General features: G+C 41.0%; 1 protein-coding gene across 14 annotated transcripts in view; it reads left to right on the forward strand.

Annotated features, from left to right (window-relative positions):
* The window catches only part of HIVEP2 (human immunodeficiency virus type I enhancer binding protein 2), a 196,265-nt gene that overhangs the window by 27,606 nt on the left and 141,979 nt on the right, over nt 1–26,680 (forward strand). For 5 of the 14 annotated variants that reach the window (XM_021072405.1, XM_021072400.1, XM_021072392.1 and 2 more), the window contains exon 2: nt 17,461–17,535. The exons of 4 other annotated variants lie outside the window; for them this stretch is intronic. The gene's annotated coding sequence lies outside the window, so the exon portion shown is untranslated. Of the gene's footprint in view, nt 1–6,159; nt 6,334–13,304; nt 13,385–17,460; nt 17,536–26,680 lie in introns of all 14 variants that reach the window. 5 more of the 14 variants (XM_021072375.1, XM_021072419.1, XM_021072441.1 and 2 more) reach the window with 3 other exon arrangements.

The raw sequence follows: 26,680 nt of genomic DNA on the forward strand, positions 1-26,680 counted from the left end.
TTTGAGTAGCATCTAAATTCAAAACAGAATCCAAAGATAAGAGTACTAGGTCCTAGGTAGGGTTTAAAGTCCAGGAGGATGCAGCCAGTAGGAAGCAGCATTTGCTTCCATGAAAACTCTGGGTACTGTTGCCATTTTTAACTCTGAGTTTGTGTAATAGAAAAAATAAATAGGAAGGTAAAGGGGAGAGAGGTGAATGGAAGAAGATGGAAAGGGGGAATAGAGAGACCACTGGGGTGGTTTCATTTCAGTACTAACGGTGTTCTTGTTAAAATTATGGAAAAATATCACGGTTTTGAGAATGTGTGTGAAGCTCTTTGAGAAGCAGAAGTTCTTTATCTGATGTACGGATACGATTATTGTGGGGATGTTGGTTAGCTTTGTTTTTTGTACAGTCATGTTCAAGTTTCGTGGCAGCCGTTGGATACACATATCATTAGAAGTCATATATGACTCTTATTAAATAAAATAAAATCTGAAATACTAACATTTCTTCACCAGTTAGAGAAGATATGTTACATTCTCTTTTATTATCACTGTTAATGAAAATAAAATTTGTCAATTTCAAGTTCACATGCATTGCTACTTGTTGCTCTCTGCCGTGTGTGTTTTACATGGAAGTTATACGTGTCGCTTCTGCCGGATGTTGCTGTGCCCTTTGCAGCATCATACTAAAATACGCACTCAGAAAAATTTGAGGAAAAAATTTTAATAGGGCTGGCACGAGTAAGTGACTTTAATTTTGGTGATGGAACATCAACCAGTACATTATTTTTTCTATTATTAAGCATATTTTGTTTTTCATATCTAGTGGATTGATAATCCTGGAGAAGGAAGAATTGATGGCAAAACCAAGAGTATATCACAGATGAAACTGTTACTTAACTTTCACTTACTTATATATGGACTATTAGAATAAGAAGTTATCAGTTTATAATGTGAGAAAAAAGAATGTATATACATGCATGTGTAACTGGGTCACCTTGTACAGTAGAAAATTGACAGAACACTGTAAAACAGCTATAATGGAACAAATAAAAATCATTATTAAAAAAAGAAAAAAGAAAATTATCAACAATTTCTAATAAAATGACCAGAAATTTGTTTTTCTCTAAAAAAAAGTTTATTAGATTTGAAATTTTTACTGGCATAAATTAAGTAAATAATAATTGCTTATGGCAGCATAAGCATTACCAATACCATATTACAAGAAATATGTGTAAAATCTAGTTTACCTAAATTCTTGCCCATAATATTTTTCTGTGTCTGCTATGTTAGAGTAGAAGCTTTGGGGAATTTAAAAAATATCGTATATAAAGAAAGAATTGGCATTACAATATGATAGATAATTAAAACACAGCAGCTGCTTTCAACACATATATCATGTTGGCTTACTATTCATTGTTATTTAGCAGATGTTTATTTATTTATTTTTTTATATAATGATTTCTATTTTTTTCCATTATAGCTGGTTTACAGTGTTCCATCAATTTTCTACTGTACAGCATGATGACCCAGTTACACATACATGTATACATTCTTTTTTCTCACATATTGTCATGTTCCATCAAAAGTGACCAGACATAGTTCTCAGTGCTACACAGCAGGATCCCATTGCTAATCCATTCCAAAGGCAATAGTCTGCATCTGTTAATCCCATGCTCCCAATCCATCCCACTCCCTCTCCCTCCCCCTTGGCAACCACAAGTCTATTCTTGGATTAGGAATATATACACAATGGAATACTACTCAGCCATAAAAAAGAACAAAACAATGCCATTTGCAGCAACATGGATGGAACAGAGACTCTGATCCTGAGTGAAGTAAGTCAGAAAGAGAAAGGCAAATACCATATGATATCACATATCTGCAATCTAATATATGGCACAAATGAACCTTTCCACAGACAAGAAAATCATGGACTTGGGGCAAATGTTTATTGAGTGTCTGTTATGTGCCAGACACTGTTCTAAGAGCTGGAGATACAGCTTGAATAAGAAAGCATGGTTTATGCCTCTGTGGGGGACATTCATCTGCATTAACTCAATAATTGTACAGGTATATAATTACAAAGTATGCTTAAGTGCTACAGTGGAGATGAGTAAGCTGACAGGAGAGAAGAGAATGGGGCAGCTTCATCTTTTTGGGAAATCAAGGGTGTATTCAGCCCATAGTGACTGATGAGGAGACACTAAGTGAAGGAGTTGGTTGGCTCTGCAGATAGAGGGAGCAGCTTGCACACAGGCCCTCTGATGGGTGGGGACATGTTTCCCAACAACCCATGGCTGGAGCACCAGAGGCAAGCGAGGTGAAGCTGGGAGAGGCGGTAGGGCCATTCCATGCAGAGTCCTGGCCTAGGATTTTAGTCTCTATCTTAAAATGAATGCAGTGGAAAGCCTTAGAAGCTCTTTTAGGCACGGAGACAAAAGGGTCAGATTTGCTTTCTGAATATTACTCATTCTTCTGGAGAACAAGTTGGAGGGTGTCAAGAGTGAATCTAGAACTAGTCAGGAGGTATGGCAGTAATCTAGGGAGTGGATTGTTATACTGGATTAATCCACTACAGTGGAGTGGTGGAAGTGGCGAATGGGGGAACAGTGGGGGAGATTTGAGAAATTTCTGTGGAGACAAATACATAGGATTTGGTGGGGGATTGGATATGGAGGTGAAGGAGAGGAAACTGTCAAGAATGAATGCTGTGGGTGGCCTTTACACCTGAATAGGCAGAGCTACCATTCATTGGCATGAAAGGAGCCTGGTTTGAGGGAATGGTGACTCTAGTTTTGGGATTTGTGGAGTTTAAAGTAGCTTTGAAGCATCTAAGCAAAGATGTCAAGTAGTCAGTTGAACACGTGGGTCTAGAGCAGAGGCTAGACTGGGGGTAGAAATTTGGGAGCCACCAGAACAGAGATGGTGATGAAATTGGAGTGGACGAGCAGATGTACAGGAGGGTATTTAGTGGGAGAAGCCTTGGAGCTGACGCTGGAGAAACTCTGACTTTTAAAGGTCTGAAACAAGGGAGTGCGCCCACCAAGAAGATAGGGAAGGACTGGGTAGGGAAGAAGGACAACAATAGACTTCAGAGTCAGCACCTCTGCATGAGGAGGGATGTTAGTTTTCCAGGGCTGCTGAGACAAAGTACCACAAACTAGTGGCTGAAAATAGCAGAAATGTATTTTCTCACAGTTCTGGATATTAGAAGCCTGAAGGCAAAGTGTCTGCAGTATGGGTTCCTTTCAAGGGTGTTAAGAGGCATCTGTCCCCTGCCTCTCTCCTGGCTTCTGGTCAAGGCTTCCAATCCCTGTGGTCCCTTGATTTGTGGATGCATTGCTCAAGTATTGGCTTCCGTCTTCACGAAGTGTTCTCTCTGTGTCTTCACATGGCATCTCCTCATAAGAACACTGGTCAAACTGGGTTAGGGTCCCACTCAACTCCAATATCACCTCTTTTTTTTTTTCTTTCCTCTTTTTAGGGCTGCACCTGAGGCATGTGGAAGTTCCCAGGCTGGGGTCGAACTGGAGCTGCAGCTGCCGGCCTACACCACAGCCGTGACAACAGCAACATCAGATCTGAGTCGAGTCTGTGACCTATACTGTGGCAGCGCTGGATCCTTAACCTACTGAGCGAGGCTAGGGATTGAACCCGCATCCTCATGGATACTAGTCAGGTTCATTACTGCTGAGCCACAATGGGAACTCCAGTTTTATCTCATCTTAATTATATCTGCAACAACTCTATTTCCAAATCAGGTTCCATTCTGAGGTACCGGGGTTCACACTTCAATATCTTTTAGGGGGACACAATTCAAATACATGCAGATTGCCTCCTTGTAAGACCTTATAAGGGAGGCGGGGACAGTCAAGACCCAGTTCCCATCCTTTCGTAATATCTTAATACAGGTTATATTATTCTGTCCGATGTGGTCCCAAAAAGGTGTGTACAGTAGCTGAGATGGATGTGAGGGTGGGCATAGAAAAAAGGAAGGATTTTATATTATTTTCTCTATGGATGTCTCCATTTTCAGAGTCATCAATTTAAGAATAGTAACTAATAATAATTGCACGTATTAGGGCCAAGCAAATATTCTAGATACTCAAACTCCATGAACAAATTTAATCTTTACCCAGACCCCACGAAGAATATTGTCCAATATTTCATAAATGTTAAAGTGCCATCAGTTGTGAGATAGCATGTGATGTACTTCTAAGAAAGAACAATAAAGCCTCCAATTAATTGAAAGATGCTCGTGATGAGAGGAAGACACAGCCTGGTTTCAAAAATGTTGGGATGTTAAAAAAAAAAAAAAAAAAAATAGGGGAGTTTCGGTCATAGCGCAGTGGTTAACGAATCCGACTAGGAACCATGAGGTTGCGGGTTTGATCCCTGGCCTTGCTCAGTGGGTTAAGGATCTGGTGTTGCCATGAGCTGTGGTGTAGGTCGCATATGCGGCTTGGGATCCCGCGTTGCTGTGGCTCTGGTGTAGGCCAGTGGTTACAGCTCCTATTCGACCCCTAGCCTTGGAACCTCCATATGCTGCGGGAGCGGCCCAAGAAAAGGCAAAACAACAGAAACAACAAAAAATTGAAATGTGAAAAAATGCCTATGTCTTAGAATTGGTGGGCAACTTAAGTTTGATGGTGTGTGGTGACTGTAGTTTGTTGACAGATGAGGAAATGGAGGCGCCAAGAAGGTAGACAGCTTGTCCAGGTTATACAGATGTGCGGTGAAGCCCTGATCCTCATGCAGGGTGCTCAGCCGTCAGGCTCCATCACCTGTACTTTGTCTGCAAAATCGGAGCCCCTCCCCAGTGCCTTTGTTCCTATACCGAGAGCTGGTAATGTTTTAGGACCCAAGTCTGAGCACATTTGGGGGATGTTGTGCCAGGAAAGGTGTGTGTGAAGGTGCACCTTGCTGCTGGTGATTTGACTAATGGAGCATTTTGCAGGGTGGGTCTTTTGATTGCCTGCTTTTTATCAGTCTGACTTGTTAACAATGGAGAAAGGCCACAGTGATGAGCAGAGGAGACGGGGGTGAAGGTGAGGTTGGGGCAGGAGTGGGTGACTTTCTTGTGGAAAATGAAGCTTTTACGTGTCTTTGAAGTTTCGCTTCCTCTGTAGGCCACCTCAGCACCCTCTCGCCCTTATCGGGCATCTTTCTGACTGTCATCACTCATGCCCTCACTCTTTTTCCTGGTTTCGTTTCCTGTGAAGTCACCTTCCCCCTGGTCTAAGGAGGCCCTGTAGGTATCTGCAGCTTCCACGGCTTGTGGGAAAGTGACCAGCAGCTTATAGAGAAGGGGAAACTGCATTATAGTTGGCTCAATCAAACCCTGAGAGGTGTGGTAACTTTTCCTTTTTAATTTTTTCCATCTTCATAGATACATCCAGTTGCCCTCATTCATGAGTGTTCCCCCCTCTAATAGGTTTTTTAAAAGTAGACTCACACAGACTTTGAAAACCACCTTACAGTAACCAAAGGGGGGACAGGTGTGAGAAGGGATGGGCTGGGGTTTTGGGATTGGCATGTGCACACTGAGGTATATGGAATGGACGGTCAATGGGGACCTGCTGTACAGCACAGGGAACTCTACCCAATAGTCTATGATAATCTATATGGGAAAAGAATCCGAAAAAGAATGGATGTGTGGCGTTCCCATTGTGGCTCAGCGATTAACGAACCTAACTAGGATCCATGAGGATGTGGGTTCGATCCCTGGTCTTGCTCAATGGGTTAAGGATCTGGTGTTGCCGTGAGCTCTGGCTTGAATCTGGCATTGCGTTGGCTGGGGCCGTAGGCCGGCAGCTGTAGCTCTGAATGGACCCCTAGCCTGGGAACTTCTATATACCAGGGGTGAGGCCCTGAAAAGCAAAAAAAAAAAAAAAAAAAGAATAGATGTGTGTACATGTATAACTGAATCACTTTGTTGTTCTACAGCAGAAATTACCACAACCTTGTAAATCAACTATACTTCAAAAAACTTTAAAAAATGAAAAAGAAAAAAACAACACAATAAACCCTAAGGAAATGTGAATAAAGTATGGGCTTTAGTTAATAAGTAAAGCAAAATATTGGATATTACTCATATTTTGTATAATTTGAAACTATCCAAATGATAACATGAAGGAAAATCACCTTTTTTATTTTTTTTTCTTTTTTCAGTCATCCAGAAGAAGTTCTCGGAGTAAAAGAGGGGATTTTCATTTGAATCCCAAAGCTTGAGTTTTTGAGGCTATTGTAATTGCATAAATAAGAATCAAACTGATGCAAACTGTTTTGGAAAAGCACAGTGGTTGGGGCCTGTCTCCGTATGCTGGCTGATGACAGTGTCATAGGGTAGGTGACAGATCAGCGCTCTTCTGATTTATATCAGCTTAGTTCATTTTCAGACCTACAAGAATTCCTGCAAGAATTTGATTTTTCTCCTTCTGAATGTGCAGCCCAAACAATATTTTGATCTAAGCTGTTACCTCTTCACAATGGTTACAAACCTGAATCGTGCTTTAGATTCTTATTTCTTTCTTCCTTTCATACCTATGTTTTAATTCTCTGGATGTTCCCATTAGTAACATGTTCTACCTAGTCATCTTTTAACTAAGACTATCCTGTATTTACGGAACTCTCACTGAGTTGGGTTGCGAGAGGGTGTTCAGATGACTATGACCCCCCTGGTCTGGAGGAACCAGCTGTAGGGAAGATGATCTGCACATAATTATCAAGCCAGAATGAAAACAACCACGAAAAAAGAAATATGATGAGCCCAAGGGGTTAGTGGGTTTCTGAGGAAGAAACTGTGACCTGGACAGCCTTAGTGGAAAGGACCCAAGTTTGATCACTGTGGTTGGCATATGTTTAGAACTAAATGTCAGAGACAATGGTTGTTTGTTTGGGATCTGTAGGTATACTTTCAGAAGAAGTGCTCTGGAAAACGGGGCCCAGCTGAACTCTGTGGTGGTGGGAAGGCCCTGGATCTGCACTGGCCAGAGGAGAGCCACTAACCACATGGGGCTTTGGAGCACTCGAGATGTGGCTGGCGCACCCGAGGGACTGAGTTTTTAATTTTATGTCATGCTAATTTTAAATTAAATTTAAACAGGCACCTGTGGTCATCGTATTGGACAGAACAGCCAGAGGAGAGATGTGTATCGCTCACCCAGTGTAGTGATGGCGGGGCACGTTTTGATCACAAATCAAAGAGACTGCAATTATTTCCCAGCATAATTTGCCATGAATGCTAGTGCTGTTGGAGCATCTGTGAGAATACTAAAATACCATGACTCTTTATGAAGAAGTAATAAGCGGTTTAGTTAAATTAGTCACACATACTCTTGTGCATACATGTAGGCTCATGTCTGTACCTGCACACGCACAGAACACGCAGGGAGGGAGAAGTATAATGTTTTTGACTAATTTGCTGGTTTGAAGGCTGGCGATGAATTAATGATCCTTCTATTTGAGGCAGTGTTGGGCTGGGCAGAGAATCCCTGATGGAAGGAAAGGACCAGATCTAGAAAGGACCTCAGATGATTCTTAGTTTCCTCATCTATAAACTGAGCAAATCAGTACTTTCTCTTTCTCTGTCTCAAAAATAACATATATTTGTAAAAGCTCATTTTCAAGGTTACTGCAAACCAGTATTTGAATGCTTTAATAATCCTGCATCCGGGCATTTCTCTTTCTCTCTGTGGTAACAAGAGGATATGATGATACATATTTTCTTCTTGATCTTAAATGCCCTCTGGTAACCTCCACACCTCTTCAGAGGCTCACGTTTGAAAATCTCCCCTTTTCATTTCTGCCCGAAACATGTCTTGGAAATTGTCGTTTATGAGTTCCAATGATGATCTGCTCAGTCCTGGATTTGGCTCCTCTCGGTGTTTGTGCGCCCGCCATACATGAGACTGCTGCAGGCACCCGTATGCTCCCCCTGAGGGTCTCGTGAGTCTGTTTTATGTTTTTATTTTATTTGTTTAAATTTTTGGTGGCGCCTGTGGCATGTGGAGGTTCCCAGGCCAGGGATCGAACCTGTGCCGCAGTAGCAACCCAAGCTGCTGCAGTGACAGTGCTGGATCCCTAACCTGCTGAGCCACCAGGGAGCTCCTTCTGTGTCTATTTTAAAGACTTTTTTCATTTGTCTGTGTGTTTTCTTCCTGGTTAGAATGGAAGCTTCCTAGGCAGCGGCAGCCTTTAAACTTTCTTTTTAAAACTTTTTAAACTTAATTTTATCCAGTGTTTTGTAGAGGGTGGCACTCAGTAAAAGTTACAGACTGATAGTGAAATAGGAACTTGGGTCTTTAGAGCTCAGCCTGGCGTCTTCAGTAAGCACTCTTTGCTTATTTAGATCAGCGGTTTCAAGCATGATGGTGTTCAACAGGCTCCTGAGGTGCTTAAAAAAAGTTCAAGTTCTTCGGCTCTATAAATATGATTCACTAGGTCTGAGTAAGGGCACAGGAAACTTGTATTTTAAGAAGAAAATCAGGTAATTCTGATGCAGGTGATTTGAGGACTACCCTTTGGGAAGCATAGTCTACATATTGTGATACCATTTCTAAGTACTCTGCCTAAAGAAATCTTTTCTGACAGCAGGGATATTTCTTTTAAGCAGAAGCATGGCATTTTTATGTTTTTGTACTTTTTTTAGAAGAGGATGGGAGAAGAGGTGGGAAATTTTGTGGGTAGAACGTTTGTTTAAACTGTCTTCTCAAATGTATGCCTCGGTCAGTGAGATAGTAGAAATATCACATCAGAGAGAAAGCAATAATTTCATCAAACCACAAGAATATAAAACACTTATTAAGCCATCACTTGGCTCTCGTTTGGCCTTATTTTAGTCTCAGCTTTTACTGGCTCAATGATCCAGTCTTTTAGGGGTGATTAGGTGCTGTACATTAGATGGAAAGAGAAGAGTGTCTCTGGTAAAGGATGGCACATTGATTGCAAAGTGATAGCTGACAGCCTGAAAGTGAAGAAGGAAATAGACAAACTATAGCAATCAGACATAAGATCTTAAAAAGGCAAACGAAATGTAGGCCAGTGAGGAAGCTGAAGAGTGAAGGAGTGAGCGAATGCATGCATCCCAGGAGCTTAAGAAAGCATGGCTGAGTTACCCCAGTTTACAGTAACTATTTGTTGATCTTTTTTCTTAGAATCTAAGTTCTGCCAGGGCTGAGACCACGCTTGTCCCATCTGGTCCTGCATATTTTCAGGGCTTAATGTACTCCTTGTCTTATGGTGGCAGGGGGTGGGGGTCCATGAGTGTATATGGTTATAAATAAATAAAGAGACAGCTTTGCTATGGTAATCTATGCTCACGATAATGACTCTAGTATTATAAATAAATAAACAGGTATGCTAGGTAATCTATGTTGATGATAATGACCCTGGAAATTTTCTGAGAGCCAAGTCCTCTTAACCTTTAATGTGTACCTTTAATATAATAAGGTATATATTAAAAAAATCTCAAAAATTTTTGGTGTGTGAACACTTTTTCTACATACTCTGTATGTAATTAGTTCTCCAGGTCTGTACTCTTTAATATGGTTGCCTTTGCTTTGCCCTGTTTGTGTTTAAATTGTCTTAAAATGCCTGGAATTTGTTCTTCAGATTATAAACGCTCATATGTGTAGATATATACCAAAATATTTTAAATTGTCAAGCAGTGTACACTATACATTGTACATGAACACAGGATATTTTAAAGTCTTCCAAAATATTCAGATATTTTCTGTATAGAAATTTGTCTATACTGATTAGAAGGTGTCTCTTTCTACATAGCTAATGCTGAATCATATTTTATATGATTAATCATCCTTCAATATATCATAATGATTTCCTTGGAACGACACACCTATTAAAATAGATATTTTAGCTTGCATTCTAATTAAGAAAATACATATTATGTGCTGGGCAGAAACATGGGCTCCATATAGTAGAGAAAACCATATTTTAGTCCCTCTGAAATGGTATACCTGTTCTCTAGGTGTTTCACATGTGTGTTCTTTAAACTTGCTCTTTAGTAGGTTTTTGTTAACTTAAAAAGGAAAATTATTTTTTGATATTGTGTAAGACAGGTTAAATCATGCGTGATATTTTTTGTTTCAAGACTGTTCTTAATTGGTTGTATAGAATTTATTTTCTCAGAAGGTTGTGTCTTACTGGAGGAAGGAAGAGGGAAAGAGGAAGTTCTTTTTTTCCATAAGTATGTGTTTGGTCCTAGACCAAATTAGTCTTGACAGTGACATCCTGCCACTTAGTGCTCCTTCCAGCCTAGTGAGCTTGAGGGCATCACGTTATCAAAATTTAGTCCTGTGTTTCCCACTGCTATATTCCTTTGCAGTCTAAACTAAACTCCCTCTAACTTTTCTAGTTCCTGAATCATCTATTTCCATCCCAACCAAAAGTCCCACCCTATAGTTTCTTAAGTACTGTTCTGATTTGGGCAGTGGTCTTGGAACTATGTAGACCAAAAGGTGACTCCTATGCTATTTACATTTTCAGGGAGAAGACATACAATCTAGCATTGGTTGTAAAACATGCATAACTAACTCCCTGTACTAGAAGGCAGAATATGCATGAAAGAGGCATAAACCGAATGAAATGAAAGTTTAAAGTAAAAGATTACAAACAATTGTGGGAACTAGGAAAGGTTTTATGGAAGACACGGGCCTTGAAGAATGGTTAGCATGTTTAGAGGCAGAGATGGGACTGGGTGATGGCATTCCAGGTGGAGAGAATGTTATGGGTGAAAGTAGGAGCACCCCATATGGCTGCTAAGAGCCGAATATGACCAAGCTTTTGAAGGCACCATTCACATAGATTATGATATATGGTGCTGGCACCTGTAGTCGTTCAGCCTGGTGGCCATGAATGAAAGCCAGGAGGCAAGAAATGCGCCAGGACAGAATCAGGATCACAAGGAGAATAGCTTGGACCATGTCGTGATGGATCTTGAATGAACAAGTCAAGTTGTTTCACCCTTTCACTGTGAGTTAAAGGCCTTAAAACTTCCTCAAATTCTGAGGTTCTCTGACTCTTCTATTCACTTGGTTAAGAGGAGCTGAGGAAGACTTTTGAGCCATAGAATGGCTCAAAATTTCAAAAGAGGAATATGTATTATAGGGTGCCATGGATTGAGAGGTTACTAGACATCAGCTGTTTATAAAGTGGTTCTGCTTCTTTGAGGTCATCTCAAGTAATACATTAAACTGGTGCTCTGAGAGGTCACAAGATTAGCCCCAACCCTCACCTTGACACCATCTTTACTTCTTCTGTAACACACTAAGACTTAACATTTCTTTGATCTCTCATTCAAAGGTATCTGTATTAATAAGCTCTGCTAGTCTTTCAACTTCTGTCTGTCTTTTGCCATTTATGTCTCATCTTGTCTCTGTGTATCACGTACTCTGTGCCTGTGCTTTTGGAAGCAGAGCTCTCTGGGTTGCACGTGGGCTTGGACTCTGTCCTCTGAACTTCCTTAGTGGGCAGCCTGTTGATCGCAGCTGTTTGTTTCTGGGTTTTGATTCCCTTTTAGCTCCAGCTCCATGAATCAGGAGCCCAGGAAGGAGGCCTGTTATCAGGCTCTTGGTAATAGGATAAGGGGCAGGGTCATCAGACTCCAGCTACAGGAATGAACATGGATATCCATTCATTCATTCATTAGATGTTTTTTACTGAGTGCTATCAGGGTAAGCCCTGGCTTTGTGTGGTTTCGCTGCCTGGTCCTGCTTTCATTCTTTCGACCCTTCCTCCCTTCCAGTTCTCTAAGAAGTTTAAGACTTTTTTTTTTTTCTTTCCTTCACAACAGCTGAGTCTCTCTGGGAGTATCGGCCAGACCTCTGATAGTGTTAGAAGGCGACAACCCGGGGACAGCAGCAGCTGGTTTTATTTTTGGTTTTCCTCAGTCAGGTGTTTGTAAGTTGAGAACTGCCTGTATTCAAACAACGTGATTTTGGTAGCGTGTCACGAACTCCCGTAGAAATAATGGATGTGATACAGTTAAAGGGATAACGATGCACCGTCCCTGACATCACAAACGTGATAGTCAGTGTTCTAAAGACTTGGGTGTGGATTAATGGCTCAGGGGACATGGATAGGCTGTGGATCCTTCACGGTCTCGTTTTGTGTAAATTGGCGCCTTGCTTTGGGTTTACAGATCCGGCCGTTGGTGAACTTGCCTGGGGAATAGTTGTTGACTCAGGGTAGGTACTGGTTGATGCATTTGGGAGATTTTATTTTGGAACTCATTAGATTACTGCATTCATTCATTTATTCTTGCCAAGTTTTCATTTTATCCCACATGCACTATTCTAACACACGTGAATAAAAGACACAACTATCCCATCATCTTTTATAATCTATTGACCTGATTTTTAATTTTTTGTGTGTGCTTCTAATCTTTGCTCAAACTCACACATTTGAAGTAGTTATAATCACATTATTGATATGGCCCTTCTTTTCAAAATCATATTTTTATAAACATTTTGCATTTTGCTAATTTCTATACTCTAATTTTAAATGGCCCTGTAATTGTGATTTATTTTAATGGTCACAGTATTCTTAAAATTCCCTTATTTCTGATTATTCAGTTTTTCTCCTGTGGGAATGTGTGTCAAAGGGTTTGAATATTTTTATTATACATGGTCTCTATTTGCAGGTCACTTTCCATTTTTATTATAGCTGTGCCGAGGTAAAAGTCTTCCCTGAATTGTCACTTTTGGTTTGCATTTCTTTATTAGTGAGGTTTCTTTATAATTATATTTCTTCTTCTGAATTGGCCTGTCATCTTTTCTAATTTATTTCTACTTATTTAAAAAAAATAAATTTCTGTGAGCTCTTTATATAAATATTAATTCCTGTTACTTATACTTGGTTCTAGCATTTCTCAATGTGATTTTATTTTGTTTTGCTTAGTTTTATCTAGTGTATCTATTTCTTATTAGGGCTTTTTTTTTTTTTTTTTTTTTTTTTGCCACATGAAAAGTTCCTTAGGCTAGGGATCGAACCCGTGCCACAGCAGTGACCGGAGCCATTGCAGTGACAACACTAAATACTCAACTCACTGAGCCATTCCTATTTCTGATTAGTTTTTAATGAATGCTTTCAAAGTTATTTTAAAGTTATGGTCCTAAAGGTAGTGAGGTTCTTTGATTATCATTGTCCATGTTGCTTCTCCATCAACCATCAAGTGTGTTGGATTTTCATAGACTTAGATATTCTAGAATCATGGAATGATCGAGCTAGAGGGGAATTTTCAGCTTCTATTTTTAATATTTAGAGGCTCTAACAAGTAATATTTGTTATATCTACAGATAAATGTAGACTTACAGATGGAGATTTTAGAATGTAGATGAAAATTACATTTAAGACTTGAATGCAGCAAAGCTGGCTGGTAAGTTAAGAAATGTATGTAACTTCAGGTTTAATAAAAATTTTTCTTATATTTATAAAATACTTTAAAAAATGTGTATTTAGAAATCAAATTTTCCATGTATTTTTAAGCATTTTAAGTGTCTTATGTTTTTAAGCATAATTAAGGGTCTTAATTTTAAAATGAAAATATAATTTCTGAAATATGGCTTCAAATCATTGGCCTTTTGTAAAAATCACTTTATCTCCCTCTTATTGATTATCTGAATGGTGCCATGTTGTTGGTTTTTCTCCTGCACCTCAGATTCTATTATGTAACTGGGATGTACTTTTGGAATTTATAAAGCATTTCAGCATTTTCTTTTTATTAGTTTAAGTGATCCTATCATCATTTAAAAAAACCTTAGTTACCTGATAAGTATTTATTTTATTAGTAGTTGAGCAGTATATTTCTCAACTGATTTAGAGATAGGAGTTCAGTATATCTTCCAGTATTTCAAACAAGGAGGAAGAAAGAATTTAAAAAGCTAGTGAAAAGTTGTTTCCTTTAAGTAATTTTAGAAGATAAATCATCATATCAAAGATATTATACAATAAATGGGCAAACAAAATCACCAAAACAGTAAGCTGGTTTTAATAAATCACAGAGAGTCATACCAGAAATGTGCTTATGACACATCAGCCTGCTCTTATCCCAGGTTGGTAGGTATGAAAACCACAGTTTGTGCATGCTTACTTAGCTGATACATAGTGGTGTGGGACGTGAAATTGAGCCCATGCAATTGGAAAGGCTAAGAATGAAGTTTGGGGCAAGTTAGGATTGACAGATGAGAACGGATGGATTACAAACTATTCTTACAGAATGTTATAAGTTCAGTTTTACATTTGTAATATCTTCAGCCTTGGTAGAGATGTGCTTGTATGTGGGATTTTCTTTTCTTTTCTTTCTTTTCTTTTGTCTTTTTGCCTTTTCTAGGGCTGCTCCAGCAGCACATAGAGGTTCCCAGGCTAGGGGTGGAATCGATGCTGTAGCCGCCAGCCTACACCACAGCCGCAGCCACTCAGGATCTGAGCTGCGTCTGCGAGCTACACCACAGCTCATGGCAACGCCGGATCCTTAACCCACTGAACAAGGCCAGGGATCGAACCCGCAACCTCATGCTTCCTAGTTGGATTCGTTAACCACTGCGCCATGATGGGAACTCCTGGGATTTTCTTTTTCTTTGGGGGGTGAGAAAGGGCAATCGGTTTCATTGAGTTGCCTTATTTTCATTCAGAAAGGAGATAGGAACTAATATCCATAGCAAGTTACTGTTTAGACCTGAGTACACTAAGGGAAATTTATCAGTGCTGATAGTGTTTGGGATGAAATATAACATTCATCTCTGATCTTGCACCTACTGTATTTTCTGTATGTTTTATTTTTGTCGTTTCAAGTTTGCTGTCCTGTTGCTCATGCTGAACAGCAGGATGTATAGAAACATACCTAATGTATTGAAGGAAAGTATATGTGACACTGTGACCTTCTGACTCTAGCATTGCTTCCAAACATTAATTACTGAGTTTTCCATGAGATGGCTTTTAAGAGGAATCAAAAGGGCTCTCTGGCATAAAAGGGATTGATAAATCATATTTAGGGATGATTAGTATAATAGAGGAGAAGCAAAAGTAGGCCATGTGTCTTAGACTCATCTGTATCATTTCCTACTTCTTCATGTGGAAGTACTTGTAGAATAGACTAGTTGAAATCCAGCCAGGGTGAATTGAGATGGCGTAAGTCGAATCACTGCTAGAAGCTCACGTTTTGTATCCATATAAGCTCCTATGTTTATATTTAGTCTTGACTCAGCTTGTACATCTTGCTCCGTTCCTTCCTCTGCCCTCATCCCCCAACACCTGGCTGCCATTCTCTCTCCTTATAACAAAACGACCCATCAGTGTTAGGACACTCTCCGTGAAAGAAAGCCTCAGAGGTTGCTCTAAAGTAGCAAATTGTCCGAGATATACTTTAGTTTTAGCTGTTTTTGACTCTGTTTGGGTGGAATAATCAGCAAGAACACAAGAGAGGGGTGAAATAGATGAGAGAGAGGAATATTGTCGGTGGCGAGAAGGCATTGCTGGTGACAACACTTTCTTAAAAATGGTTCCCGTGGTGTGTGTGTTGGGAAGGATGGGTGTGTATGGGTGGCGGGGTCACTTTATTGTACCTCGGAAATGGAAGGAACATTGTAAATCAACTATACTTTAATAAAAAATTAAAAAAAGAAAGATTCCCAAAGAGTACCACCACAGTGGCAGTTTCACCTTCTGTTTTGTTCTCTTGATATCAATTAAGAGGTATATTAGGTATCAGAATCAGTATATGAATAAATAGGAATCACTTAATCTTTTGCACTGGGTGTTGAGACTGCATATAAGTGAAATCTTTGAGTCTTGATACTCTACATAAATGAAGTACTTTGCTTTATTTCAGAACTTCTTGTGTTTATTCTTGACAGGAATGCTCCTGAGCCTGTGAATTATTATTATTCTTTTACTAAGGTCATAGGCTTAACTTATTAAATAATTGTTTAAATTATATATTCAATCAGCAGCAAGGACAGATCTCTTGAAAGGGTTTTCTGGCCTGAAAAAAGTTATATTTTCACATCAAGGTTTGAATTGTCTTCAGTGGGTGATTACAGCCCATGTTGGGAGTACAGTGCTTATGGTTCAATAGCCTAGAGTTACATCTTATGCTTGGGTGATGTTGTGTTGTACAGTAGTAATTCTGTAAATTATTTACAATAAAGGGGGAAACACTGGAGAAAAGATCTGTGTACTGCTCCATTTTTACAACAAGGGAATACTGTTAAAGTTTCAAAGTAGCTTCAATAGTTCAATACTTGAACTATTCCATCCCTACTCCCCCCCCCAACATCCTGTTTCATCACAAATATTTATCATTTTATTCATCGGCCCTCCACCCGCCTTGTGGGCTGTTGTGGCTGCTGTCATGCAGCCAAGAGGCTGGGGAATGCCTATCCACAAGCAGCATGGGGCATTTTGCTAGGGGGGTCACCAGGTCCTGCAATTGGCTAACACTGAACCGTCGGTGCTGTTGTGCCATTGAAATCTATGGAAAGTCAGCCTATTTAAATAACTGCCAGGATCACCAATAACAGGCACATTGTTGCTACTCATAGTGAAAATATACATACTATTCCTGGTTAGAAAAAAAACCTGAAGTCTACAGCAGTTGGAGATGTCATTCTGATGTGTTACGGAAGCACTAAAGTTAAAGATAAAGAAAAATTACCATTTAAACAAAATTGCTACCTAAAAAGGCTGGTCTGTTTGAGTGCTTGGTTAATGTTTAAAGAATTGTCTGGTTTTCCTGAAAAGTTCGTTCGGTATTAATTGGTGACTCACTTTTAAAATACGTAATATAATCGAACATAAGATGTAAGACCTTATAAAATAACATAACATAGTGTTCCATGACGTACTCCACTTGCTTCAGAAGGGATGAGTGTTTTTGAAGAGTGTGGGGCAGGAGTCATGTAGACTGGAGTTACGGGTTTTGTGGAAGAAGACCACAGAAGGTGCATTCTATTATTGGTGTGTCCTGTTGGCATAACTGATCCTTGGTGACGTTAACCTTGATCACTTGGTTAAGATCGCATCTGCTGGATTTTCCGCTGTCAAGTTGCGGCTTTTCTCTTTCCATAGTCTATTCTTTGGCAGTCAGCCCACACTTAAGGGAGAACAATTCAGCTTTACCCCTTGGAGGGAGGAGTATCTGCATGAGTTATTCAAATAATCAATAATTCACTGTTTACATACTTATTGTATCCTTTGGGTTATCACCCAGTGCCAACCACTCTTTATTTTGCAGCTCATAAGCTAATTTTAAACTTTTTACATTTTCTTTGGCTCAGCTCTCTGGCCATCGCCCACCTTTTGGGCCCCTCCCACCTCCACAGGTTTATGTTCTTTCTCCAAACCAATAACTTCAGTTCTGCTGCTCTGGTTAGCGTGTAAGGTCATTGTCATAGTCAAGGCTTAATTTATGCGCTGTGGGAGGAGAAGTCATAATATGAAACTTCTTGTCAGCAGATTGGCGAACTTACCTGAGAAATTGAGACTCAAGATTGTGAGAATGTGTGACTAGGACCGAAAGCAGATCTCCAGGTAGGAAATCAAAATGACTTTCTTGAATACCTTTGCACTTAATTTTGTAGAAGTCAAATCAACCCTTTCTTGTAAGATGCAAAATCCCGAAAGGAGGGGGTGGTGTAAATATTGAGGTTACATTCGCAAATCACGTTGTGGTCCTTTTTTAGATTCTTTTATTTGACTTTTAAATAATAAGATAATAGCTGAGTTTTGCAGTGAACCCCAAGGGGAACTTGCTGAAGTGTATCTGTATTTGCCCAAGTATTATAGATAGGATTTTGATTGTGGAGACCTATTGAGAAGTGCCCATCGCGTATAAATAAGATTCCGTTATATCGTGTCAGAGAAAACAGCTACTGGTTACAAGATGTTTTATGTGTTTCACAGAATATTTACTAACTGTGGATTGATTTCTATTTTGCATTTCTTATCACCTGTCCTAAGATGCAATAAGGTCATAAACTCTGTTAGAAGGGAGGGACCCGGGGCAAGGAAGCTCCCAGATCCACATGTGCCCTGCATACTGATATTACAGAAACAGGAATCAGTGTGCCTGCAGCTTCCACTGTGGCAGCCTTACAGAGAATAAGTTAAAAAAAAAAAAAAACAAACGAAGGGTTCATGTGAACACGGAGGAGACAAGCCACCAAAAATCTGGAAGACTGCTGGAGTTAATGTGTGATTCGTACCTCTGCCTTTGGAGGTGGAAAAGCAGGGTGATCCCTCCATCGAAACTACAGAGATGTCAGCTCCATGGCAACATGACAAACGTGTCCTGTCAGAGGGTGTGTGTACACAAATGCATTCAAAGCACGGGGTTGGGAGTGAGTTTGGGGCCGGAGGAGGGGTGTGATCAGGCACCAGCCTTCTGAGTCTTGCCCACATATTTTTATGTGTGTGTTATAATACGGCCTTTGTGTATGGAGGCCAGATAGAAGTTCATGTCGGCTGCCCTCTGGTCTTTTACGTGATCAGGCTGCCGTCACCCACCTCCCTCCTCTCTTTGGAAAGGAAGCAAGAAAAGGCAATTAAACAATGCTGGTTTAAGACTCCTCCAGTTCAAGGTTCCTCCCCTTTCTCTTTTTTGGAATATCAACAGAGGTGTTGCTTTTCTGTGGGTCTCCAGGGGTATTTGGCTGCTTCTTTCCATCTTCTTTTTTCCAGGGAGAGCCTTTGAACTGCAGTCTTCATGGAGTGGGGAGGTGCGGGTGGGGGTGGGGTGGAGAGGGTTTCTCCCTGAAAGCTGTAACTAGCTTCTCCTTTGTGGGGAGGCCAGCTTTCTGGCTGTCATCTGGTGTCCACCTAAGGGCCCGGGGGGGGGTGGCGTGGCGTGATTGGTGAATTAAGAATCCCTGCCCACAGTGACTTGGCCTCTGTCTCAACCATGAAGCTTCAAGTCCCTTCTCTCTCTTGCACCTCACAACCATGCTCATCTTCTTCAATCCCCCCAATCCTCTGCTGAGCTTCTTCACTTAAAGTGGTAACTTCCCAGCCTGACTCTATCACAGGTCCATTTCTTGTCCTGCATTTCAGAAATGATAGAACAACCTGGTGTGCTTCAGAGTAGTTCATCCATGGAATAAATCAAATGTTCTCCTCTATCTTGGTTAGCTCTGAGAATAATCACTAAAAGTCTTAGGCCCTTTTTGTACCATGTAACTTTTGAGATAGAATTTGGATGGTCTCTGCATTATAGGTTCAGAGATTTGGAATCCACGAAATAGCCCCTTCAATACAGATCTTTATGTTTTTCCTTTTACTCCTGGGCATAATCCCTGCCCTGCATCATGGCTGGCCTGAGGGGTGGTAGGAGGAAATTATTGATGAGAGGCCAGAGGATCTTATATGCCCCAGGACACAGCAGCTCAATCTTTTCAGCTTAAACTTTGGGCCACACTTATCCTTTCTTCACACAAAGAAAGGATCTGTTTCCCCTGTTGTTTCTGCTTGGGACAATCTTTTTGGCTTTCTCCTTTTTTCTGGCCATGACCATGGCATGTGGAAGTTCCAGTGCCAGGGATGGAATCTGGGCCACAGCAGTGACAACACTAGATCCTTAATCCACTGAGCCACCAGGGAACTCCTTGGTTTTATTCTTAAAAGTAAATGATCTGTGACTGAGCTGACATATACCCACATACCGTCAGTTTCATATGTTAATTATAAAACTATTTGAGTATTTTTGCCTTACTTTTGTGTGCTGGCCTGAGATGCAGAAAAGAACAGGCATGTGTCTATCCCTGAGAAGTTAACATTCTGGAAGTAGAGTGCAGCAGCAAAATATTGCAGTACAGTATGAAATGGGATATAGGAGAAAATACACAAAGCCTAGCTGTGATATAAAAGGGAATCATTCAGCTCTGTTGGAGGCCTTGACAGAGGAGTATATGCCTTAGCTGCATCTTGCAAGTTAAACACAGGAGAACATTCCAGGAAACTAGAGCCCTGGCATGCAAAGCCCCAAAGACAGAGAACCAAGCAGGAAATCTTCGTGTGGCTGGATTGCAGGGTGGAGGGAGAGGAGAAAGGACATCACCAGGGAAGGATCTGGAATGCTTGGCAGGGACCAGGTAAAGGAGGGTTTGCCGTGCTGGAATGTTGGAGCCTTATCCTGTGGGCAAGGAGGAGAGACGTGTTCACATTTGCATTTTACCAAGAGCTGTCAGGCAGTATCATGAGCATGAAATAGAGGGACCCAGGTCTGAATTGGGAGACACAGTTTGCAGTAAAGTGCAGACAGCAAAATACTGCATAGTTTGCAGACAGTTAACAGTAATCTTCAAAAGAAAAAATGAGTGACCTGAGCTTACGCTGGGATATTCAGAACAGTGAGCCTAGGGTGGATTTTCAAGCTTAGGAAACAGTCCTAGTGACTTAAGTCAGTGTGAAGGATGAGGGAAGAAGAAGGCAGTTCTCAGGACTCTAGTTGCACCACAGGGTGAGTGGTGATGGAATTGCCCAGGAAGGTGAGCCTTTGAGAAAAGCAATGACCTGGGTTTTACATTTGCTGTGTCTATGATCATGTGTGGTCTATGGAAGGATCACTGGCTTGGGGAACAGAAAGAACCTGAGTTTCAATTTTACTTCTACGATTGATCACCTGCGTCATTTTAGGTAAGTCACATAACCTCTGGGATCCTTAGTTTCCCTGGTCTGTGAACTGGGGGGTAGTTGTTACCAACTTGAAGTCAGTTGGTGAGGGGCAAAAGGTAATTATGTAAAGCTCCTGACTCAAAGCCAGTTCTCAGATAAAGGGCAGATCATGACCACTGCCATGCTCTGCAGGCCGTCCTGAAACCTGCAGCCCAGGAGAGAGGCTGAAAATGCGGGCTTTGGAGTCAAGAGCATATAAAAGAACTGAGTTTACCCATGGGGCTGAGGCAGCATGTGCGTTCATTCATCCAAAATCACTTGTTGGGAGCTGGTGTGCCAAGTTCTGTGCAAGAACTAAGGAAGCCAAGGCGGAAAATGATTATTAGTCTCTGGCCTCAAGGATCTTAGCTTCTATGAGGGTGACACAGAGAAGGAAATCAAGAGTGTTTTGAATAAAGAAAGAATTGGGGACCAATCACTGTGTCCAGGTTTTTAAAACTGTGTGATATAACAGGTATTCATAAAAGGAAATATACTGTTTGATGAATTTTCATGAACTAAAAAGCAGATAAAAAATCTGGACATTATTAGCATTCTAAGGGCATTTCTCGTTTCTTTTTCAACCACAAGGGTAACTGCTGACTTCTAATATATAGATTTTGCCAATTTTTGTACCTTATATGTATGAAATCATACGCTGTGTTTTCTGCTGTTTCTGGCTTCTTTCACTTACCAGTATGTTAGCAACATTGATTCATGGTTTTGCATCTAAGAATCATTCAGTCTCATTGCTGTGTAGGATCTTATTATATGAATTTACTGCAGTTTATTCATTCAGCCATTGGTGAATTTGGGTTTTGTTTTCAGCCTATTACAAATAATGCTTCTGTGAATAGTTTTACATGCTTATTGAGTGTATACCCAGGGATGGAATTGGTAGATCTTAGCACTTGTACGTATTTAGTGTTAGTAGTTAACAGCCACACACTTTTTCAAAATGCATGTGCCAATTGATACGCCTTTCGACTGTGCATGAGGGTCCTCATTGCCCCTACCTTGCTGTGATATTTTTATCGTTCTCATTTTGACCATTCTGGTTGTTATGTAGTGGTATAGACTTGTAGTATTAATTTTAGTTCTCTGATGGTTAATGATGTTGAACCCTTGTCATATGTTTTTGGATATTTTATGCTGTTGTTTATAAAGTGCCCATTGCAGTATTTTGTTCGCTTTTCTATTGGGCTTTCTGCCTTTTTGAAGCATCAGTATTAAACAATGAGAATTATTTCTTAGGGGCCTACCAAGAACTATTCTAGCATTGGAATCAGACAGGAAAACAATATAGTCATATTTTTGCCCTCATAATCTTGACCACTCTTTCCAAAAGCTTGGCTGTGCATAGGCATGAGCTGATAGACAGACGGAGGTGGGACCCAGAAAGCTTTTTATATAGATGTGGACCTCTTTATGTGTGCTGCCAAGATAAGAGTCATCAGAGAGGGAAAGATGGATGATGTAGAGGAATGGTGATCACTGATTCAGCGGGATCCTGGAGCCACCGGAGTGCTCCCAGCTCTGTTTTTTGGGGCAGAAAGAGGGACAGCTAGGGAGCTGTGTTACTGAGTCGATGCATAGAGACTATACATGGAGGAAATTTTTCCTTGAAAAACTCATTGTTTTGTTCTGTTTTATTTGTGGCTTTTGTGAAGGAGAAGGCAAGTCATTTTTCTGTAAAAATTGGATAATATTGAAGAAAATGGGAAACACTTGGAGCTGCCTCTAGAGGAAGCCTGGACTGACCTGTGCCTTCAGAGGTGGTAACACCCACCTGAACCTGCAGAGGGCTCAGCGGAAGTGGCTGTCTCCCTAGTTGATGTTCCTCAGCCACTCCTGATGGGTGATATAGGACCCGAAGGAGGTTTAGGGGATCCGTACACTCAAGGACAAGGTGACAAGAGATGCTGGCAAGGATAAAGGCGATGTGGTCCGCAGTGGGCTCTAGGAGGGATAGTGAAAGGAGATTGGAAGAGGAGGGGGAGGAGAGGAAGGAACTGGAGGGAGGAGATAGGATGGATAGGGGTGGGGAGAGGAAGAGGTCCTGAACTATTGGAAAGGAGGGGCTGAGGAACAGCCTGGAAATGTGACAAGTTAGGCGATATTATGACTTTGACTAGAGTAACCTGTCCTGTTGACCCAACAGACCTGACTTCCCTGTAAGGTGTTGTGGAAAAGGATCAACACTTACGTAAGCCAAGCACCTCTCAAAAGATGTCACGTGTTGAGGTTTAGCTTCTCTTCTGCATTATTAGTCAATAATCTTTTTCATTAAATGAAGACTTTTGAAGAAATTCCATTTGAGTGTTTTCCTCTCGTATCAGCCATTGGTCCTTAGTTGGTTCAATTTATGTTGGTTTTAGATAATGAGCGTAAATATAGGGACACAGGCGGTGAGGTTTTACACTTCAGTAGGATGCTGAAAGTGAAGATTTGTTGCATCAAACACCTCCACTGCAATGGGGGGGGTACATCCCTTTAAGCACTTAGGTTGGAAGTCTTCATTAGATCCATTTGGAGTCCTCATTTGATCCAACCCTCTTTTGTTTGCTCATTGCTCCACATTGAAATAAATAATAGTGCGTGCTAAAATCTTTTGTTTAAATTTAGTACATAAGATGCATATTGTCTGATGCTCTCAGCTGAGGTCTAGAGAGTGAAGTTTATGTTTTGCTAAAACTAGCATATGCATATTGCTCAATTGAAAAGGCTAGAATTGAGCTGTATCTAGGATTTAGCAGATTACAGATCTTATGATATATCCCAGCCTGTGCAGTTCACCAGGGCAGCTTGCTAAAAATGTAGATTTGGGGACCCCTCCCTGGAGATAATGAAGTAGGTTGTCTGTAGACTCAGCTTTGAGAAACCTATAGAAGAGCTTCTAGTTTTGTAAGATTGCTCCACCCTGTCATTGTGACAAAAGAAACGAAATAAACAACAAGAAAGGGAAAATAGAAAATAAAAAAGATAAGGATAAAATAAGTTTGATGAGGGCAAGGAGAGAGACAAGAATTTGAGTCCTGAAGAAATCCGTCTATAAATTTCTGTTTTATAAGGCACCTTTCAAGGGATGTTATATAAAACCGTGGCGATTTTAAGATTACGAGTGAAAAACAATGTGAAGTATGCAAGACTGCATGAGAAAACTATCAAAAGATATTGTCTGTGAAGAGTCAAACTGGTTATAAATTCAAACTTCTTCAAATATTAAAATTAAAGTGTAGCAATACATTTTATTTTTTAAAAAAATTTAAAAATTGTAATGTGTTGGACATGTTACTTGGGATAAATTTTGATCATAGAACAGGATTGTTACTATAAACAATTAAATTGGCTATTTTATTTTCCTCCAGAATATCAGCTCATGCCAGTGAGTTATCAAGGCACCCTTCGCTCTCCAAGATAATTAGCCCTGTGCCTAGGGTCGTCGTGAAGATTCCTAGAGGAAGGGAGATAGCACTTAGAATAATGTAGTTTTAATAAGATTACAGAGAGCTTTATTATTCTCTGTTGAATTACCTGTCGCTGAATAATATATGGCACTTGCTACAGAAATCAGACTCCTCCACCCCAAATCATAGCTGGAAGGTGAAACAGGACAAAGAGGTTATGAGGCTGACCTAAGGGAAGAGCTGACCAGCTGTGGAATAGGATGCTCCCCTCTGCTCTCTATTCCCTGACTGTTTCTCAATTGAGTGGAAGGCGTACAGGCTTTGAAGTCAGACCTTGAGTTCAACCCCCTGCTCCATCACTTCCTAGTTGTGACTCAGGCAAGTCACTAAACCTCTGTGAGCCTCGTGCCCCTGGTCTGCAGAGGGGAGTAGCATCAACTTGCCTGGCAGAGTTGTGGGCACTGGAGATCACGTGTGCTAAGGACCTGCCCAACAGCTAGCTGAACGTTATTTTTCTCATGATTATCCTTTGCCAGATTTCAAGGCAACTTGAATTACACACTTGCTGAATAGGAATACTAACGCAACTAATAATAGCAACCCTTTAACTGAAGGGTTCCATGTGCCAGGCATGCTTCCAAGTACACTACGCGTATGAGTATCTTATTTAATCTCCAAAACAGCCTGATGATGTAGGTATTACTGTTACTGCCGCCGAGGCTCCAGGAGTATAACCAACTTGCCCAGGGTCACCCAGTGAGTTTGTGGTGAAGCAGGTTTTCAAACCTGGGCACTTGTGACTCCGGATCCCACTTTCCTCGTTACTGGATTATTCCTGCTCCCCCCTGGCCACTTCAGGGATGTGGGACAGAGGATGAAAGGACTGGTTGTTTCACAAGAATTGTTTTTTGAATGGGGTGAGGATTTGCTTTCGGAATCATCACCATTCAGGTAGACATAGCGGAAGGGGCCAACACTCACCCATCACGAAACTCTGACGTGTGTTAGGAAGCCTTGCCGAGCCCCACTTTCCTTCTTTGTACAGTTGGTATACCTGTCAGGCTTGGAGGGAGCATTTAAATGGGGATGATGACTGGTGAGCACAGCCCTGGTAGCCACCCCCATCTCTAATCTCTCCTCCCCACTCCCTTCTTAAGTAGCAGCCTGGCGCTGAGGACAGAGCCTTGGGGCATGCCTGCTTTCATTTTCCATTTTAAACCAATGGGGTGCTGTGTTATTCAGCACTTCCATGTTTGAAACCAATCATATTATAACACAGGGTATTACAATCGATCCCCTTGAAAGGGGATGAAAATATTTGCTCACACACCTTACTGATCTAGTCCATACATCCAATAAACTGCCTTAGGTGACCACGTCACATTGGTCTTTTCATTGATTTGTGTTCTGTGTCTGGATAGGGGCACCCAGAGCACAGTCCCTTTAAGAACCACTAGCCCTCAGCAAAAATAACCTAGAGCAGCTCAGGTTACTGCCAGGCTCCGAAGACTCTTCAGGGGGTCAGGTTGCTTATTTCTCTGGCACCTACCTCAGCAAGGATGTAGGAGAACTTTCTTTATGTCAGCAGAGGGAGTCTGTGTGATTCTTTGCAATGGAGTCCCCACCTCTAGCTGGGTGCCCTTACCCACGACTTCTGAACTTGCCCCCTTCTTCACGATAGGAAGGTTTTGGGCTGGACCACTTAAATAGCATTAAATTAATTGTGACCCTGTTCCTGGACCTGGATGTAGGAACCTGTCTTTCCTATCAACCTTGAGTTTTGGACTATTTCTTTGAAAACAAAAACAAGAAGATAGCAAGAGCCATGAAAACAAACACACACCTGCCATCCCTGAAGTGAGAGCGTGGCAGTGCAGTGAGAGGAGGTCACAGGAGGACACGCCCTTTGCCCTGGACCCCCTGTGCCTGCACACCTCTGTCTCACCAGCCTTTCTTGTAGAGGAATGTTTTTACTGGCTGTACATAAGCCCAGGAACCAAAGGATAAACAGGGCCCAGTTCTTTATAAAGATAAACAAAAAACAAATGAAATTAACTCTTCAGTTGGGAGAGCATAGTGAGATCTCCTAAGAGGCAGTACAGCATGGGAGGGGGCAAAGAAGAGCTAGGGCTTAGACCATCTACTGAATTAGCTGAGCTGCAGACTGATAAGACTTTTACGGGTTAAATGGTATCTGTGAGTGACTCACCTTCTGTAATTGTCCTAGAAGGAAGGCAAAGCTCAGAGAGGTTGGATGACTTACCTAAAGTTACTCTGCTGGTTGTTATAGGTCTGGACCCACAGCCCAGGTGCACACATCATTGCTCTTCATCACACTGTAAAGACAGTGTAAAGAGTTACAATCTCTCCTAGTCCCTATTTCCTCATCTGGAAATGGGCATTCTACTACCTGGCGTAACTTCTTTGGAGAGTATTGCTAAGATCTGCTAAATGGGTGTGGACAGAAGCCCTTAAAAACTATTAAATTGCTTATTAATTAGTAGTAAATTATATATACATATGTGTATGATGAGATATGTGTGTGGTGTGATACCTAATATTTTGTTAGAACTTTTGGGAGCATGTTAACAAAAATCTGGATTCTTCTTTGAAAATGTAAA

Source organism: Sus scrofa, chromosome 1, assembly GCF_000003025.6.
Source record: "Sus scrofa isolate TJ Tabasco breed Duroc chromosome 1, Sscrofa11.1, whole genome shotgun sequence".
NCBI classification, from domain to species: domain Eukaryota; kingdom Metazoa; phylum Chordata; class Mammalia; order Artiodactyla; family Suidae; genus Sus; species Sus scrofa.